The sequence below is a fragment of the Stenella coeruleoalba genome (assembly GCF_951394435.1).
Source record: "Stenella coeruleoalba genome assembly, chromosome: 5".
Lineage (NCBI taxonomy): Eukaryota > Metazoa > Chordata > Mammalia > Artiodactyla > Delphinidae > Stenella > Stenella coeruleoalba.
In genome coordinates, this window is record NC_137150.1 from 143,646,204 (window position 1) to 143,662,650 (window position 16,447).

The window sequence follows — 16,447 nt, forward strand, 5'->3', positions numbered from 1 at the left end:
TTCTCTGATTGCTTGTCCACTGGCATAAGAAGCCCAAAGTGGCCAAAAGGCAGTGGTGCTTCCCATCTAGTGGAGACCCTGGCAGAAGCACTTCCCACCACTGACCAGGGAATCAGGACTCCTAACCCAGCAGCGACAAGCAGCTCTGAACGTGCAAGCGGTCCACCGAGGGTCACAGTGAGAGGGGCCAGACTTGCTTCCGTTCCTTGGTTCCTGGAGCTCGTATTCAAGGTACTAGGGTCTCAGCACCATTTACTGACCGTTTTACAGCACAAATCCTGCATGCTAAGGATGGTGACTGAACCCTGCAGGGTGCTGGCCCAGAGCCAGCGCCTCAGCTGAGCCATTAACAAGCCCTTCCATCCTTTGCACTAGGTTGGCTGCTTCTGAGCGATGGGCACATGGTAACACCAGAGAATTCCGGGGTCATGTGCCAGTGTTCGTGCGTGTGCTGGAGCTGTCCTCCAGGGGGCCACCCTCCACCCCGGCATGGCTGGGACTCGGGAATGTGAAAGCAGAGACCCCTCCGCCTCCACCCTCAAGACCTGAGCTGGGGCCTGCAGCCCAGTGACCAAGAGTTAAGATCCTCCTCGGCAGGGAGCGAGAGTGATGGGGGCCAGGGCCTCCTGTCCATCAGCCGGGTCACCCAGCAAGGCACGGGGGAAGGGAGGGAGACCGTCCTAAGGCTTGTCTGGATGTCGGTTTTGGGTACCTGCCTTTGCACCCTGCCTGCTCAGGGAATCCCTCTGCTGCTCTGCTTCTGTTCGCATGGTCTAGCATGGACCCTGGCTGTTCATCCTGGGGGCGGCCGGCAGGGCACCCTCCAGACCTTGCGATGATTTCTTGGTGGCCTTGCCTTTGTTCGTGGGTTTGCAGACCCTCAATCCCTCACCTCCCTGCCCCCTTGGCTGGTAATTGGAAGGGGGAGCCACAGACCCCTCTGGGAGCCAGATCAGTTTGTGATCCCTGCATAGCAAGGGTTTTGTCCCCCTTAATTTAATTTTTAATGGTAATTTCTCAACTTTTACATTCTTGAACTTTCACCTTAAAATTCTCATCAGCGGTCTTTGACGGCAGGAGTAAAGTCCAACAGGGTAGAGGGCAGTGCAATTGAGAAAAGGGGACATAGCTGGAACCCTAAGAAAATTGGGACCCAAATAAAGGAAGGCTTGCGGGGCTTGGTTGAGCCTGTCCCCTCCCCCTCTTTCTGTGACACAATAGTCAACTAAACAGTTCTATGTGTTCAAATTTGTCTCCACTGATGTTAATTAGAGATGATTATTTATGTCAACAGAAAAGTTTCACGTGACCCTCAGCAAAAAAGCAGCTGATGAAGAGTCGTTTTAGAGCCGTAGGTGTATGTAGTGCGGAGACGGAGCTGTGTCTGCAGGGCCCACCCCACCGGCCGCTGGCCCAGAGATTTCCCTCCAGGCTCTTCCCCGAGCCCCGCACGGGAGGGAGCGAGCACCACTGACCGAACAAAGACAGAGCGCTCCCCTTCAGAGCCGGAGGTGCGCTCAGAGAGAAGGGGCGGGACTTCGGCTGCCACTTGCCCGCAGCTGAAAGTCTTCCGAAAATAAAGTCCGGATGACGTCACTGCTGCTCAGGGAGGTGTGTGCAGATGCGCGTTTCTTCTCAGAGGAAAAACGGGGCAAGACTCTTTTGTTTACGCAAAATATCAGAAACCTTGCAAAGGAGAAAAATAAAAGTGCGCAGCTCCGCTTGCAGTGGGGGAGGGGGCGAGGCAGCGGAGGGCCTGGGGCTGGGGGCCTACAGCAGTTCCCTCCCTTCTGCCCTCTCTGTCTCCCTCTGTCCCTCTCTGCCTGTCTCTGTCTCTCTCTGTCTCTTGTCTCTGTCTCTCTCTGCCTGTCTCCGTCTCTCTCTGTGTCTCTGGCTGTCTCTCTCTGCCGGAAGTGGCTTGTTGGCCCCAGAGCCTGTGCTCCCGAGCTGGGAGGTGCCGTGAAGAGCAGCCGTGACTCACTGGCTCTGGTGTGCAGGTCTGAGAGCACAGAGGCAGCCAGCCCAGCGCCCTGGGGGTGATGAGAGCGCTGGGTAAGCCCCCAGCCTCCGTCACAACAGACCGTGGAGCACAAACGTGCTTATTTCAGGCTAACACCCAAGCCGATGGGCTGGCGTTTCCTGTCAGGTGCAAGCGAGACCCCTGCTCACCTCCGCGGTGTGTGCCCTTCGGGGTTCAGAGCCCCTGCTTCCACGCTTGCTCTGAACCCAGCTTCCCAGCAGTGGGGTACCTTTCCATGTCCACGACACGGACAGCTGTGGCTGCCGGCCCCTTGTATCCACAGGGTCCTCTGCTGGGTGTTGTTCGGATCTGAAGGGACTGGGTCCCACGGGCACGCAGTCGCCGGGCAGCCGGTGGTTCAGGCACAGGGCAGCTGTAGGGTGTGGTCAGCTGGCCAGGCCTGAAGAGGGCGCAGTGGAGTCCTGGCGGCTGCTGCACAGGCTCGTGAGCCCTTCTCTCTCTCCTTGTGTGTCTCCCTCGGATGCTGCCTCCACGCTCCCCTCTCCCTCCCGTGCACACTTCCAGCCATCACGTCACCCGAGCTGGGGTTCCAGAGCTCTGCCTGTGGGCAGATGCGACCCTCCCCCTCTAGTTATGGGCCAGGGATGTGGCCGGGGACTGCTCAGGAGCTACTCCTTCAGCAAGCAGGTGGGGGGTGGGGGCGGGCCACAGGGCCCCCTGGATCGCCCCACCTCATAAAGTCACAGTCAGATGCTACAGCAGTGAGGTGAGGTGGGGCCGGAGCACACCTTTGATTCTACGGGGGAAGCACTTGTGTGCAGCCCGGGTGTACTCTCCTGACCAGCGCAGCTCGTGCACGGACTGGTTTACCTGCTTTACGATGTTCACTCCATCACTTGGCCATCAGAGTCACCTGTGACGCAGCCCTGCCTCCCCCAGGCGGCTTTCTTTGATGGGACAGTGGCAGACCTACAGGGCAGAAGGGCCTGGGGGTGTGGTCCTGGGAAGAGGGCCTTCTACCTCTGTGTTTGTGAAGGGGATTTTAGCGGCAAGGAAAGCCTCGGTCCCGCTCAGCAAACTGTGCCCTTGTGTTCAGGCTGAGCATTGGGGGTGGTTGTGATGACCATGTGAGTTCTCACTGGGGAAGGCCAGTGACGCCCCAGACCCACAGCAGACTCAGTTCGAACGCTCCCGACCTCTCCCCCAGGCGGGGGTGCTGGGTGTTGTGTGCGAGGCCACCCGGGAGGGGGGCGTCTATGCATCTGGGGGGACATTGGCGCAAATTACCCTAGGACTGCTTTCCGTGCTTGGCTATGTTCCCGCCCTTTTAGCCGTCTGATCTGGGCCCCCGCCCCCGCCCAGGCTCCAGCCTTGATAACGTGTCCACCCCCCCTCCCCCCACTCTCTAGTGGCAGGGGGCGTGTGACAATCAGGAAGGCCGAGTGCTGTGAGACTTCCCAGGGCCATAGATCTGACACCATTCCAAGCACATGATAATTACGCGGCCCATTCCCTCCCTGCGCCCTGTGCCCCCAACAAGACACCAGGGAGTTATTTATAAACACGGGCCCCTGGGTGTGCTTCTCTCCGAAAGTACAGCGGCAGTGACAGTGATCTAGAGGGCAGCCAACACGCACCCACACATCCGCGGTGCTGGTGGAGGGGAAGCCCCCGGAACGCACTGCAGAATTTGAGGCTGGGTGGTCCACTTCGCGGGGAGGAGGCCAGGCCTGCTCCAGGCCCTGGCCCAGCTGCTGGGGCCTGGGGGTGGAGGCTGCTCCCCTCAGCAGCCTGGCTTGCAGAGGTCTGCTAATCTATGGTAATGCGCTGGCGACGTGGACTGTCTTGTGTGTCAAGGGCGGGAGCGTGAGATGAGCAGCTTTTTTCCTCCCAGGGTTGGCAGGAGCTGGAAATAATTGAAAGTTGTTAGGGTCCAACATGCTGTCCCCAAAACACTATCATTAGTTTCCTAATGACTAACTGTGTCTCAGGAGGCGATGAGGCAGCTGAGAGGCCGAGGCTCCTGGAGAGGATGGGGAAGTGGGCGGCTGGCAGCCTGTAATCTGGGGGCGCTGAGGATGCTCTGCCTGCAACCCCACCCTGCGCTGGTCTCTGAAGCAAGGTCCCAGGGTCCCTCTGGCCTCTCTGCCTACAGAGTCAAGGTGAGGCTGCCAGCCAGGGCCACCAGTCGGGACGCTGAACATCCTTCCAGGCCGGGCCTCTGGGGCTCCCTCCTCTGGGTCCGAGTCCTGACCCCATCCCTTTTGTTCACTTCCTGGAATCACGTCTTGTGGGGACAACCCGACCAGGGCCGCCACCTCTTTCTCCTGCCGCACCCCGCTCCCTACCCGAGAGTGGTCCCTCCAGAGCACACGGTTAACCATGCCTCCCTGCTGGGACAGAACGTGACAGGTGCCCCTGCATGGCCGAGACGGGCTCCTAGACCCCTGCCTCAGAGACCCCCTTCTTAGGAAGGCCTCACGCCCCAGGTGTGGCTAGCACTCCCGCTTCTCCCAGGGCTGCTGCCCTTCCGTGGACCCACCCACAGCTCTTCCACCCTCCCATCTGGGTCCTTTCTTTCTTAAAGCTTGTCTTTGAATGACAGGAGTGATATGTGAAGACAAACGAGCACACAGCTCTTCTTGACCCGCCCCCACGCTCTCACTGACTGCTGCCCTGCATCTGGGGCGGACAGCGTGAACTTTCTGAGCATAGCCCAGCTTTGCCTGCTTCTGGGTGCCAGTGGGGCCCCTTGCGTAATGTGGTGAGGCTCCAGGTGCTATGGTCACTTCCACAAAAAGAAGGGGTCATAATGGTGACCTTTTTTTTGTTTTTTTTTGCGGTACGCGGGCCTCTCACTGTTGTGGCCTCTCCCCGTTGCGGAGCACAGGCTCCGGACGCGCAGGCTCAGCGGCCATGGCTCACAGGTCTAGCCACTCCACAGCATGTGGGATCTTCCCGGACCCGGGCACGAACCCGTGTCCCCTGCATCGGCAGGCGGACTCTCAACCACTGCGCCACCAGGGAAGCCCCATAATGGTGACCTTTGAGTGGGTGGGCTTCCAGCGGCCCTCCTACCACCAGGTCATCAGCTCGCAAATGAGTTCACAGAGGAGAGGCCTGGGAAGTGCCTCCTGCCCCAGTCCAGGGCAAACGGGTGCCAACGGGCCCGTGAGCAGGACTGCCTGCAGAGGACCAAGCTGTGTCCCCAGGCCAGTCCCCAGGCCCTGCCCTGGCGGCCTGAGCTGTTGGGTGCTGGGGTCAGAAGTCCCTCCGTCCTGGAGATGTCTGGCCACCCGGTTGACCCTTCCTCTTCTCCAAGGCCTAAGGAGGCCGAGCAAGGCTGAGGGCCGTCCCCCTGCAGATCCAGGGAGGGGGTCCAGCTCTGGACAGGGGTTCCAGGGGAGGGCAGCATCCCAGAACCCCTGCCCGCCTCCACAGCCCGGCCCCCTGCGGCCTGTGACCTGGCTCGAGCCCTTAGAAGCTGCGCTGCAAGAAATAATCCTATGCTAAGGACAGCCGCAACGCAAGGATGGGACATTGGGGTCCAGTGCCTCGAAAATGACCGTAATAGAAACAAAACAAAGCATAACGCAGTCCGGGAGGTATAGAAAAAGGGTAACGGAACAAAAACACCCGAGACATTCTCTGTCCCCTCCGGTCACCTGCGGACAGGTGTGCTGACCGGGCACCTGCAAACATCTATGCGCAAGCCCACCGCGTCCTGGGTCTGCCCGGCGGGTAGGTGGGCATGTGCGGCCAGACTCAGGGATTCCGCAGCGCGGGAGGGAGAAGGGACACCTGCCGAGGAACCGGGACAGGTGGGGGTCCAGCTCGCGGCAGGTCGGGGGATGGCGGGGCGCAATTCCAGGCCGGGAGGACTGCCCGCTTTCACCTTCACCACGGGACCTGGCCCCCTGGGAGAAGCGGGGGAGCGGGCGCACCCCGGGCGGGTGCAGGTCAGCAGGCATCTCAGACCGTCCAGGCCACGCCCCCGACCCTGAGGGTACCCGCCCTTCCCCCACCAGTACCCTCCTCCCCCGTCCACACCTCTTCAGTCCTGGGCCACGCCCCTGGACACGCCCCCGATTAGTGGCCCGCCTCCTGCCCTGCCCCCAGTGGTGGCCTCATCCTGCCTTGCCACCCCTCCGCCCTGTTCTGGAACCCGACCCACCCCACCCCACCTGTGGACCCGCCCCTCTCCCCGCCCTCTTCCCCGCCCCGGCTGGGGACCGCCAGCTCCTGGCCCCGCCCCTTGCCGCTGACTTCCCCGCCCCGCATTGGGCTCCTCCCGGCTATGGCCCCGCCCCCTCGGTGACCCGCCCATGGCCCCGCCCCGCCCCCTCCACGCTAATTGGTTTCGTTCTGCAGCGCTTCCTGAGCTCCGATTGGCCGGGCGCGTCGCCGTTCCGCCGTTCGATTGGCCCGCTGCGCCCGCTTTCGCGAGAACCAGCTCCACGGAGGGGCGGGGTCAGCCGCGGCGCGCGGCGCGGGATTGGTCGGCGGAGCAGAGGGGGCGGGCCCGCGCCGCGCGCAGTGCCTCGCCTGGAGCGCGAGGAGCTGCTACCGCCGCCTCAGTCGCCTCAGTCGCCTCAGGCTCGGTCGCCTCAGGCTCCACCGCCGCCGGGATCGCCTGTCCCCACCCCCCAGCCCCGCCCCGGCCGCCCTCCCGCGGGCCGGCCCGCGGGCACGCCCTCTGCCGCGGGACAGGTGAGTGGTCGCGGGCAGGGCCGGGGATCGGGTGTGGGGAATCGGGGTCCCAGCCGGGGGACCGGCCGGGGTCCGGGGTCGGGGGTCGGGGTCCGGGCCGGGGTCGAGCCGGGGTCGGGACCAGGGATCGGGGCCGAGAATCGGGGGTCGGGAGTCGGGGTCGGGGTCCGGGCCGGGGATCGGGAGTCAAGCTGGGGCCCGGGCCGGGGTCGTTGTGGAGCTGGGAATCGGCGGCCCGTGGCCGGGTTCGGGGTCAGTGCCGGGCGTGGGGCGCAGGTCTCGCCCGACTGAGCCCCGCCGAGAGCCCCGAAGACCCCCGCCCGGCCCGGACAAACTTGGACGGCGGCCGGGTCGTCTGCCGGGCGGGGCGGGGCGGGGCGGGAGGCGGGGTCCGGGAGGTCCCCGCGGGACTCTGGGGCGCCCCCTCCTCAAGTTAACGCCCGGGCCGCGCTGTGAGCTCACGAAATGTTCCGAGGACGGAAACTGGACGCGGGGAGGATTTCGGAGGAAAGTGGTGAAGTGACTTCGGGCGAAACGAGGACCCTGCCTGGGCTGCCCTGTCTCCCCTCCCCCCCAATCCAGAAGTTGTAAACAAGAACCGCGCTTCCAGAAGCAGGGGAGTTAACGCTTGCCTGTCAGTAGACGTCCGCCACGGTTCTGCTCTGGACTTTATGGGGCTTACATTTCAAAACGGTTGAAGTTTAGTCGCGTGAGGCTGAGGAGAGATTTGGGGGAAAGCACGTCGTCGGCGCTCGGCTCGGGGCGGGCGGGACGCAGGGGAGGGGCGCGCGGAGGGCGGGGGCGGCGTCCGGGACCACGGCGCCCGCGGCAGCAGGAAGGGGTTCCGTGCGGACGCGCTTTGTGTCCTTTGCCCACACTCCCGGCATCTGCCCCCTTGACTAGTGTCTGCGTCTCTCTGCGACCCCGTGTCGAAGCCAGGAGCGGGTTAGATGGGGCGGGTGCGTGCTCCTCTCGTCAGTTACTGCATTTTCTTCTTTTATTAGGGGGCGAGTCGGAAGGTGTTTCTTATTGTTCCCAGAAGTGTTCCGCTCTGGCAGTAATTGTTTGCTGAGAGTGTTTATTTTTTTCTTTTTGCCCGGTGGCGTTTCTACTTTTTTTCTCCTTACTACTCTCAAGTATATAACTTGCGTAGCAGATTAGCAAGTTAACAAAAAGCCAGGTCTTAACACCTCGTGCCTAGGGTTGATTACCTTCCTCCCGCCTTCCTCTGAGGCAACGCGGACTTCTGGGTCTCTTTGGCTCTGCGTGTGAGCTAACAGCACTCCGGGGTGATGAGGATTTATGCTGCGTAATTCACGAAGAAGAATGCTAGGGTAGCGGGGCCTTGATGACAGACCTTTCCGGACTAGACAGGGTAGTAAACAGACCTTCCAGTTCACACCAGTCCTCTGGCACAGGCACGCCCATATCCTTCCGAAATTTAACTTGCTGTCAGCGGGTGAACTGTTGCCCCTGTTCTGTTCTTTGAACTTGGCTTTAGAATTGGGAACCAAAGGAAGTGTGCAAAGGTGCTTTCCTATTGAAGAAAACTGATTTCCAGTCCCCTCGTGCACGAGAACAACTCATCATCTTAAAACGTCTCAGAGATGTGCCTTTTGGCCCAGAGACTGTTTGCAGAACAGTGACACTCTGGAGTGATTGTTGACAAGATCCAAAGTGATCTCATTGATCCTCCCGTCAGGGGAGCTGGAGTAGTTGTGGGTAGTGTGTTCAGACTTGGAGATCCACCAGAAATGGAGGGGTCTTCGAATACAAGTGCAGTCTGACTGACTGACTGACTTTGGTCACTTCTGAGCACTGACGTTTCTCTCTTGTATGTAGGTGCTGTTATTTACACCGTGAAATTTCATTACAAGCGTGTTAGAATTTATATAACTTCATGCATTTTCTTAGTTAGTACTCAATATTATAAGGTTTTGAAAAAAGGTTTGATGGTAAAAGGAGTTTTTTGGGTTTTTTTTAACTGAAAAGATTGGATATCCTGTGTAGAATTCAGGGCTTTGGGATTGGTATTGCCACAGGTGGTGCTGATTAGTGGTGATATTGACCTTCAGAACATCTCTCTTCCAGATATCTTTATTAATACTCAGACTTGGAGAAAATACACAGTTTTATGATTACATTTTTAAAAGTATTTATGAGAAAATTTCACCACATGGGCTCATTTTATTAGATGTTTAGAAAGAAGCTATTTTTTTCCTCTGATGTTCAGGGGAGGCTGAGAGCATGCCGTGTTTATATTTGCAGAAATTCTGTGAGGTCCTTGGAACAATCTAGCCATTCAAGGCTGGACACTGTTTCTGTTTCAACAGTTTCAGTTTCTGGACCTGTAGCCATGTGTCAATGGCAGAGTCATTCCTATTTTCACAGAAATCCCAGGGCTTTATTGTAAAAGTGATCACTGAAGCAGATCTTGGAAGATGAAAGTTGTACAGACCTTTGGCGAAGAAGGCTGTCCTTTGGGCCATGACAAAGAAAAATACCTGCTCATGTATTGGAGTCACTCCCACATTGAACATTAGGATGAATACTGTAGATTTTTGGGTGGCTCTGGTGTCTCTTAGCTCTCAGCTCTTGCTGCAAGGACTCTTAACAAGTATCCTGGGTCCACTGTCCATGGTGCTGAATATGTGTCGTTTATTTCTGTTTTCCCGTCTCAAATTTCCTTTCCAGTGTGAGAGTAGTTTTTGAAGTTTTAAAATGAATTTCAGAATTCACACTTTTAAAGAAGAGTTGAGCAAGGGAATTCTATTGAACCTGAATGGAAGCATGCCTTTTAAGAACTCAAGGCATGTTAGTAATATCTCTCTTTTTTTCTAAAGTGCATAATTGTGCTGAGTCAACATTTACTTTTCTTTGCTTAGTCTCCTTCACCCCAGGTGAGAATTTTCTTGCTGGAGTATGGACATCAAATAACAAACCATTGAAATTAAACGAGACCCTGTTTGCTTAACTAACACCCTCTTTAAAAACGTGCTCTTTATTATAGCATGTACATATATTTGTACGTAGAGGCAATTTGTTTTCCCCTAAACAGGGTAGATTGTAACATCCCTCAGCATCACTGGCATGGTGCTTCCCAGCCTTCCTGGAGAGGGACTGGAGCCCTCTGAGAATGTGGGAGGGCTGACGGGCAACTGCCAGGCCCTCGTGCTGCGTTGGAGCAGCATCTACTCTCTTGCCTGTAATTTTGAGTACATCTTTGTAAATCATTTTAGATAAATCCTTTATTTCTCTTGAGGTGGTCTTTTACTTTAGAGTTGCCCCACAGGTTAGCAATAAAAAATAATGGCTGTCCCTTGTGGTACAGAGATTTTTCCATGTGATAGTAAACTGTGCATCAAACGAAGCAGTGGATTGTTGAGGTGTTTTTGTTCTGAACATCTGGGATAGTTCTTTGGCCCTGTTAGCTGTACACTTAACCCAGGTTATTCTTCGACATCTGTTTTGTTGAGAGAGACCCAGGGCAGCTTCTTTCTGCCTCCTCTAAGTTTCAGAAATACTCCCTGAGTGCTACTGTTTCCCAGGCCCTGTGCTATGATCTGGGAACCCACAGGGGAATGAGACAGCGTTCATATCATCGAAGAACTCACCACTTTGGACTGAGGAAAGGACATGAAAACAGATGATTACAGGGGGCCACACTCAGTGCAGCAATTGGGATATACAGAACGTTGGGTTGGTGTGTTGAGGGGAGGTGACTCATTTAGGCTGGGAATCAAAGAAGGCTTCAGAGAGGAGGTGGCCTTTGGGCTGAGCCCCGGAGTTTGGGTTGTAATTGTTTGGGCATGGATGGGCACACACTGATTAGAAAAAGGCCAGAAGGTTGGTGTCGTTGGAGGACAAGGTGTATGGTGGTGCTGAGGCTGGAGGTGTGGGGGACACTGTGAAAGGGTTGGGACTCTGCTAGAGGTATGGGGTGGGGGGTAGAGTTGAGGAGAGGTGTGGTAGGCACAATAATGGCTTCCCAAAGCTGTCTACCTCCTAATCTCCAGAACCTGTGGACATTTTACATGTCAAAGAGGATCTAAGGTGGCAGTTGGAATGAAGATTGCTAATTAGTTGATTTTAAAACAAAGAGATTATCCTGGATCGCCCAGGTGGGTCCATAGTTATCACAAGGGTCATTAAATGTGGAAGAGGGATGCAGAAGAGTCAGTGTCAGAGTGATGTGAAATGAGGAGGACTCTACTCCTCATTGCTGGCTTAGAAGGTGGAAGGGGTCATGAGCCAAGGAATACAGGCAGAGCCTCCAGAAGCTGGAAAAGACGAGAAAATGGGTTCTCCAGCCAGGCCTCCAGAAAGGAACACAGCTATGCTGACACCTTGATTCTAGCCCAGCGAGACCTGTGTCTGACTTCTGACTTCCAGAACTGTAAGATAATTAATTTGTGTTGTGTTCAACCATTAAATTCAATGGAAAGGTTTTTAGAGCAGCTGAGGAAACTGATGTAAGTTGGGACTCTGCTCTAGAAAGTTTTAGCTGGTGAAATTTAAGGAAGAAGTAACATGTTCAGATTGGCTGTAGAAGATAACTGATGCAGGTGCTATTTATGAGGAAGTTGCCCTAAGTAAGCACGGTTCTGATCCCCAGTTTCATCTCCTGACAAGACTGGCTTCTGACATTGACTTACCTGGCCTGAGTCCCAGTTGAAGTTTTCCTGTAAGCAGCCTGTCAGCCTCCACCCCTGCTAATCGCCATGTCCCACTGGTCCACTCTTCTGTGCTGCGTACTCAGGGGAGAGTGGATCAGGTATACATCTACACATGGGATTGTGGGGTCATAGGGCAGGCCCAGTTCCAACCTCAGCTGTTAAAGTATTTTCCAAAGGTTTGTTTCTTCACATCCTTGCTAATCCTTTATACATTCAGATGTTTCATTGTTGTCAGTTGAGTAGATATAAAATATCTCACTGTTTTAATTTATATTTCCTTGATTACTAGTGAGTTTGAGGATTTTTTTTTACCCATTTATTGGCCACTTGGCTTTTCAAGTCTATAATTGGTATTCTTATATTGTTTGTCTGTTTGTTGCCTGGGTTGTTCCTTTTATAGCTTTTTAGATGTTCTTTATATATTCTGGATTCTATTTGTGTCCTGTTTTTTATCCTTTTAAAATTGCTATTTTGATGAACAGATGTTTAATTTTAATGTAGTCAGATTTATCAATCTTTTTCTTATTGTCTGTGGTTATTAAATCTTATTTAAGAAATCCTTTGTTACCCCATAGTCATAAGATATTCTCCTCTTAAAATTTTAAAAGAAGTATTTTCTCTTCATATTCTACTTTGAACTTACTTTTGTGTGAGGCATGAGGTAGAGCTATGATTTTAGATTTTTTCCAAATGCATAACCAATTCTACCAGTACTATTTATTGAGTACCATCCTTTCCCCAGTGATCTGCAGTGCTGCCTTTGAAACATACCAGACCTCACAAATGTGTGGATCTGTTTCTAATTTCTCCAAGTAAATAGTGATGATTTCATTTCCTCCTTCCTAGTCCTTAAATCTTTTATTTTATTTTTTATTTTGTCTTATTCCCTTTGTTTGGACCACTAGACAAAGTTGCATAGAACTTGTGGTAAGGCTATCCTAATATTGTTTTTCACTTTAAAGGCAATGTTTTCAAAGCCTTAAATTTGAAGTTTGCTATATATTGGTAGATTCCTTTTACTAGGTTAAGGATGGTCTTATCTACTAATCGCTTGATAAAAGATTTTTTAAAGTCATTAATAGATTCTTAATTTTATCAAATGATTTCTTTACCTATTTAGATAATTTTGCATCTTTTCTTCTTTGAACTCTGAGGTGAAATACTTTAATCTTCTATTTTTGAACCATCATTGATTTCTTGGGATAAACTCTACTTTGTCATGATATACTACATTTAAAACTTATTATTGGATCCCATATGGTAATAGTTCACTTTTGATTTTGGCATATATTTTCATAAGAAGTATTGACTAATAATCTTTTCTTGGATCGCTCTTAATCAGGTTTGGTAGCACTATGATGCTTCATCATCTCTAATCATTTCCGAAAGGGAGGGGTGTTTGTCCCTTGGAAGTTTGGCAGTATTGCTTCTTCACTGCTCTAGATCCGGACCCTTTTAGGACATGGATTAACATTGCAGTTAATCACTTTAGAAGCTGGTCCATTCTGCTCACGTTTCTTTGGCTGGAGGGAGTCATTCTGGACATGCCTAGTTTCAAATGGGGCAGGGAGGTAGAGTCTTCCATGTTCTGGAAGTTTAGGACCACTGGATACTGGTAAATATTAGTAATATTTACCACACTAGAGAGGCGAAGTGATGTCACTGCTACTGAATTAGCCAAAATTAAAGCTGTCTTCCTCTCTAGGTCTTGTTCGTAGTTTTTGCAACTATGTTGTCTATCAAGGGACCGGTTAGAATATGAAGCTAGACATCATATTTGTTTGTGTTTCTTTTGAACAAACCGTCCTGCTTACTTCCTCCAGAACCCACCTTGGGAATTCCTGCCTCTCCACCTCTCCTTATTGCAGAGGAAAAGTCTCCCTTTCTCATTCCTTCCCACGGATCTAAATCTCAACCATCCTTCAAGGTTGGCACAGGACCTGCTGAAGTTCTCTACATGAGCCCTGACTTGTGGTGAATGCTCCCTTCACTTTTTACAGTACTGTCCTGCCTCAGAGGTGCAGAGGGCAGGGTTCAGTTGCGTTTATGAGTGGTTGGTTGATCAGAAGAGTCTTCACATCCAAGTGTAAGCTTCCCTCCTTTGTCTGAGCTCTGCACTGGGAAGCTAGGTAAAGTGGACAGACTGTATGAATGAAGTTGACCCCACCGTGATCCCCTCCTCCTAGTATTCATGCCCTTGTATAATAACCCCATCCCCACTGAGGTGGAACCTGGGATGTGCTTCTAACTAGTAGAATGAGGCAAAGTGATGGATGTCAATTCCATTATTCCATCTTGCTAGAAACTAGAGATTCTCTTTGCTGACTTGAGTAAGTGCCTCTAGGAGCTGAGGGCGACCTCCAGAGACAGCCAGTAGGGAGCAGGGGCCCCCAGTCCTATAGCAGGGAAACAGCTGCCAGCAACCCGAGTGAGCTCGGAAGCAGATTCTCCCCCAGTTAAGCCTGCAGATGAGAATATCGTCCAGCCAACGCCATGACTGCAGCCTTATGAGACCCTAAGCAGAGGACCCAGTTAAGCCTGTTCAGACTCCTGACCTACAGAAACTGTGAGATAATAAACGTGTTTTAAGTTGCTAAGTGTGTGATGGTTTGTTACGCAAATGTAGAAGGGCAGTGTACCAAATCTGTACTGACCTCCCAGCTACCCTCACTAGAAGTGGGTTTAGGCTGATGAAGGTTGTTTGAATCTATTTGAGATACAGGCAGAAAGTATAAAGTACAAAATAAACATCATCTATAATCTTACCACTCAAGGATTGCCAATTTTTTTCCTACTTTTATATGTGTATGATATGTATTTCCTAAAGGTGGGATTCATTCCATAATATGTTTTATAAACAACTTTTTTGCTTTGTAGATAGTGAGCATTTTTTGTGTCATCATATTCTTCTAAAATATGATTTTGAATGGCTGCATAATATTCCAGTGGGAATCCCAGTTTATTGAACCTCTTTCCTATAGCTGGACATTTATGCTTCTTTAAAATATTTACTGTAATAAATAATGCTTTAATAAGTACCCTATACAAAACTCGTGGTGTGTATCACCAATTATTTCTGAAAGATACATTTCTAAAGGCAGAATTTTCATGTCAAAACTTGTAGGTGTTTTTAAGCTTTTTGATATTGGACCATCCAGCTTCCAGTGTTTCTTTTAAAAGGATACAACTCAAGCATCTGCTTCTGTAACTCACCAGGTTGGGATAGGACAGAACTATTGATTTTTGAGCATTTAGATTCTTGTTTTCTTAACCCTGTTTGCAAAGTGCTTTTAAATTATTCATTAAAGTGCAGTATTCTATTTATAGACATATTTGTGTATGAGATCGCTCCCTTAATGTCTGGGCAAAAAGCCTATGAATTGCTATTATCACATCCCTATCTTTGTAAATCCTTTGTAAATCCTTTTCTACTCCTATCCACCCTTTCTTTGTTTTCAACCAGATAGAGACACTGAAACATGTAAGGTCTTATAGCTCTGATGGTTACTCAGATGAAATGGCTGTTCTGAATGAGCCCTTGTTCTTCTCACCATTCTTTAAGTAGTTGACTTCAAAAAGATGAGAGATCAGAAGAATATTAATTATTAATTCAAAATATTTTTTCCTGATTCATAAAATAATGAGTGCTTATTTAGAAATTTTATAAAATAAAGATTAACATCAAAAGCAGAATAAAAATCTTTAATTCCGCCACCCACAGATGACCACTATATAAACATAACTTGTTCATACTAGCCTGTTCTTATAGTGTATTGATTAGATTCTGATGACTAATATCTTAGGGGGAATTTTTGAGTCAATGTCTATGAGTAAAATTGGCCCATAATTTTCCTGTAGCTGTTCACTGTCTAATTTGAGATGAATGCCTACTTTATTAATTTGAAGCTTTTATCTTTTACTAATAATGTGCATTTAAGGTGGTACATTTCCTTATAAATAATGCTTCAGCTGTATCATACAGGGTTTGACTTGAGGTATTTTCAGTACTATTTAATATATGCTACGCACTAAATTGTTCCTCCCTCAAATTCCTATGTTGAAGCCATAACCCCCAAAGTCATGGTATTTGGAGATGGGGCCTTTGGGAGATAATTAGGTTTAGGTGAGGTCATGAGTGTGAGGTTCTTATGACGGGATTAGTGCCTTATATGAAGAGACCAGAGGGCTTGCTCTCTTACTCTCTTTCCTTGCCATGTGAGGACACAGGAAGAAGGCAGCCATCTGCAAGGCCAGGAAGTGGGCCCTCGCCAGAACCTGACCATGTGAGCACCCTGCTCTCAGACTTCCCAGCTTCCAGAACTAAATGAGAAATAAATGTCTATTGTTTAAGCCACCCAATCTATGGTATTTTGTTATAGCAGGCTGAGCTAAGACAGTAATTGCCATTATGATATTTTTCTTTGACTTGTAGGTCATTTAGAAGAATATTTTAAAATTTCCAGACATATGCATGTTTCTTATTTTATTCTTTTCCATCACAATTGCATTGCCCAAAGATCTTGCTCTTTATTTTAATCGTTTGAAATTTGCTGATGTGCCTTATAGCAGAATATGGTGTATAGGTTTTCTCACATGTTCCTGTGTGCTTGTAAAGAATTTAGGTTCACTGTTCTGTATATTCTGTTCCGCTAACTTGATAAGCATATTACTCAGGTCTTCTGTTTTTTACTATTTTTTTGTCTGGTTGTTATATCCATTACTAAGATAATTACACACTTTCATTATGATTATGGATTTGTCTTATTTCTTTTTCAGTTCTGTCAGTTTTTATTTATATACTTTGAGACCATGTTATCAGGGGAATGCAAATTTAAAATTGTTATGTCTTCCTGCTGAATTCAAACTTTAATTATTATGTGTGGTTCTCTTTATCTCCAGTAATGTATCTTTGCCTTTATGGTGTAATTGTCTGATGCTAATATAGCCACACCAGATTGCTTTAGGCTCATATTTGCATGATATCTTTTTTTTTAATCATTTTACTTTCAGCCTTACTATAGTTTTATACCTTAGATATGTCTCTTGTAAAGATTATACAGTTAGACTTTTTTCCATCCAA

The 16,447-nt window shown here is 50.5% G+C and overlaps 1 protein-coding gene across 1 annotated transcript in view; it reads left to right on the top strand.

The window, feature by feature from the left end:
* Nucleotides 1-6,564: 6,564 nt before the first annotated feature.
* The window catches only part of PCBP3 (poly(rC) binding protein 3), a 212,807-nt gene continuing 202,924 nt past the window's right edge, over nt 6,565-16,447 (top strand). Inside the window, exon 1 of the mRNA XM_079923040.1 lies at nt 6,565-6,691. The gene's annotated coding sequence lies outside the window, so the exon portion shown is untranslated. The remainder of the gene's footprint in view (nt 6,692-16,447) is intronic.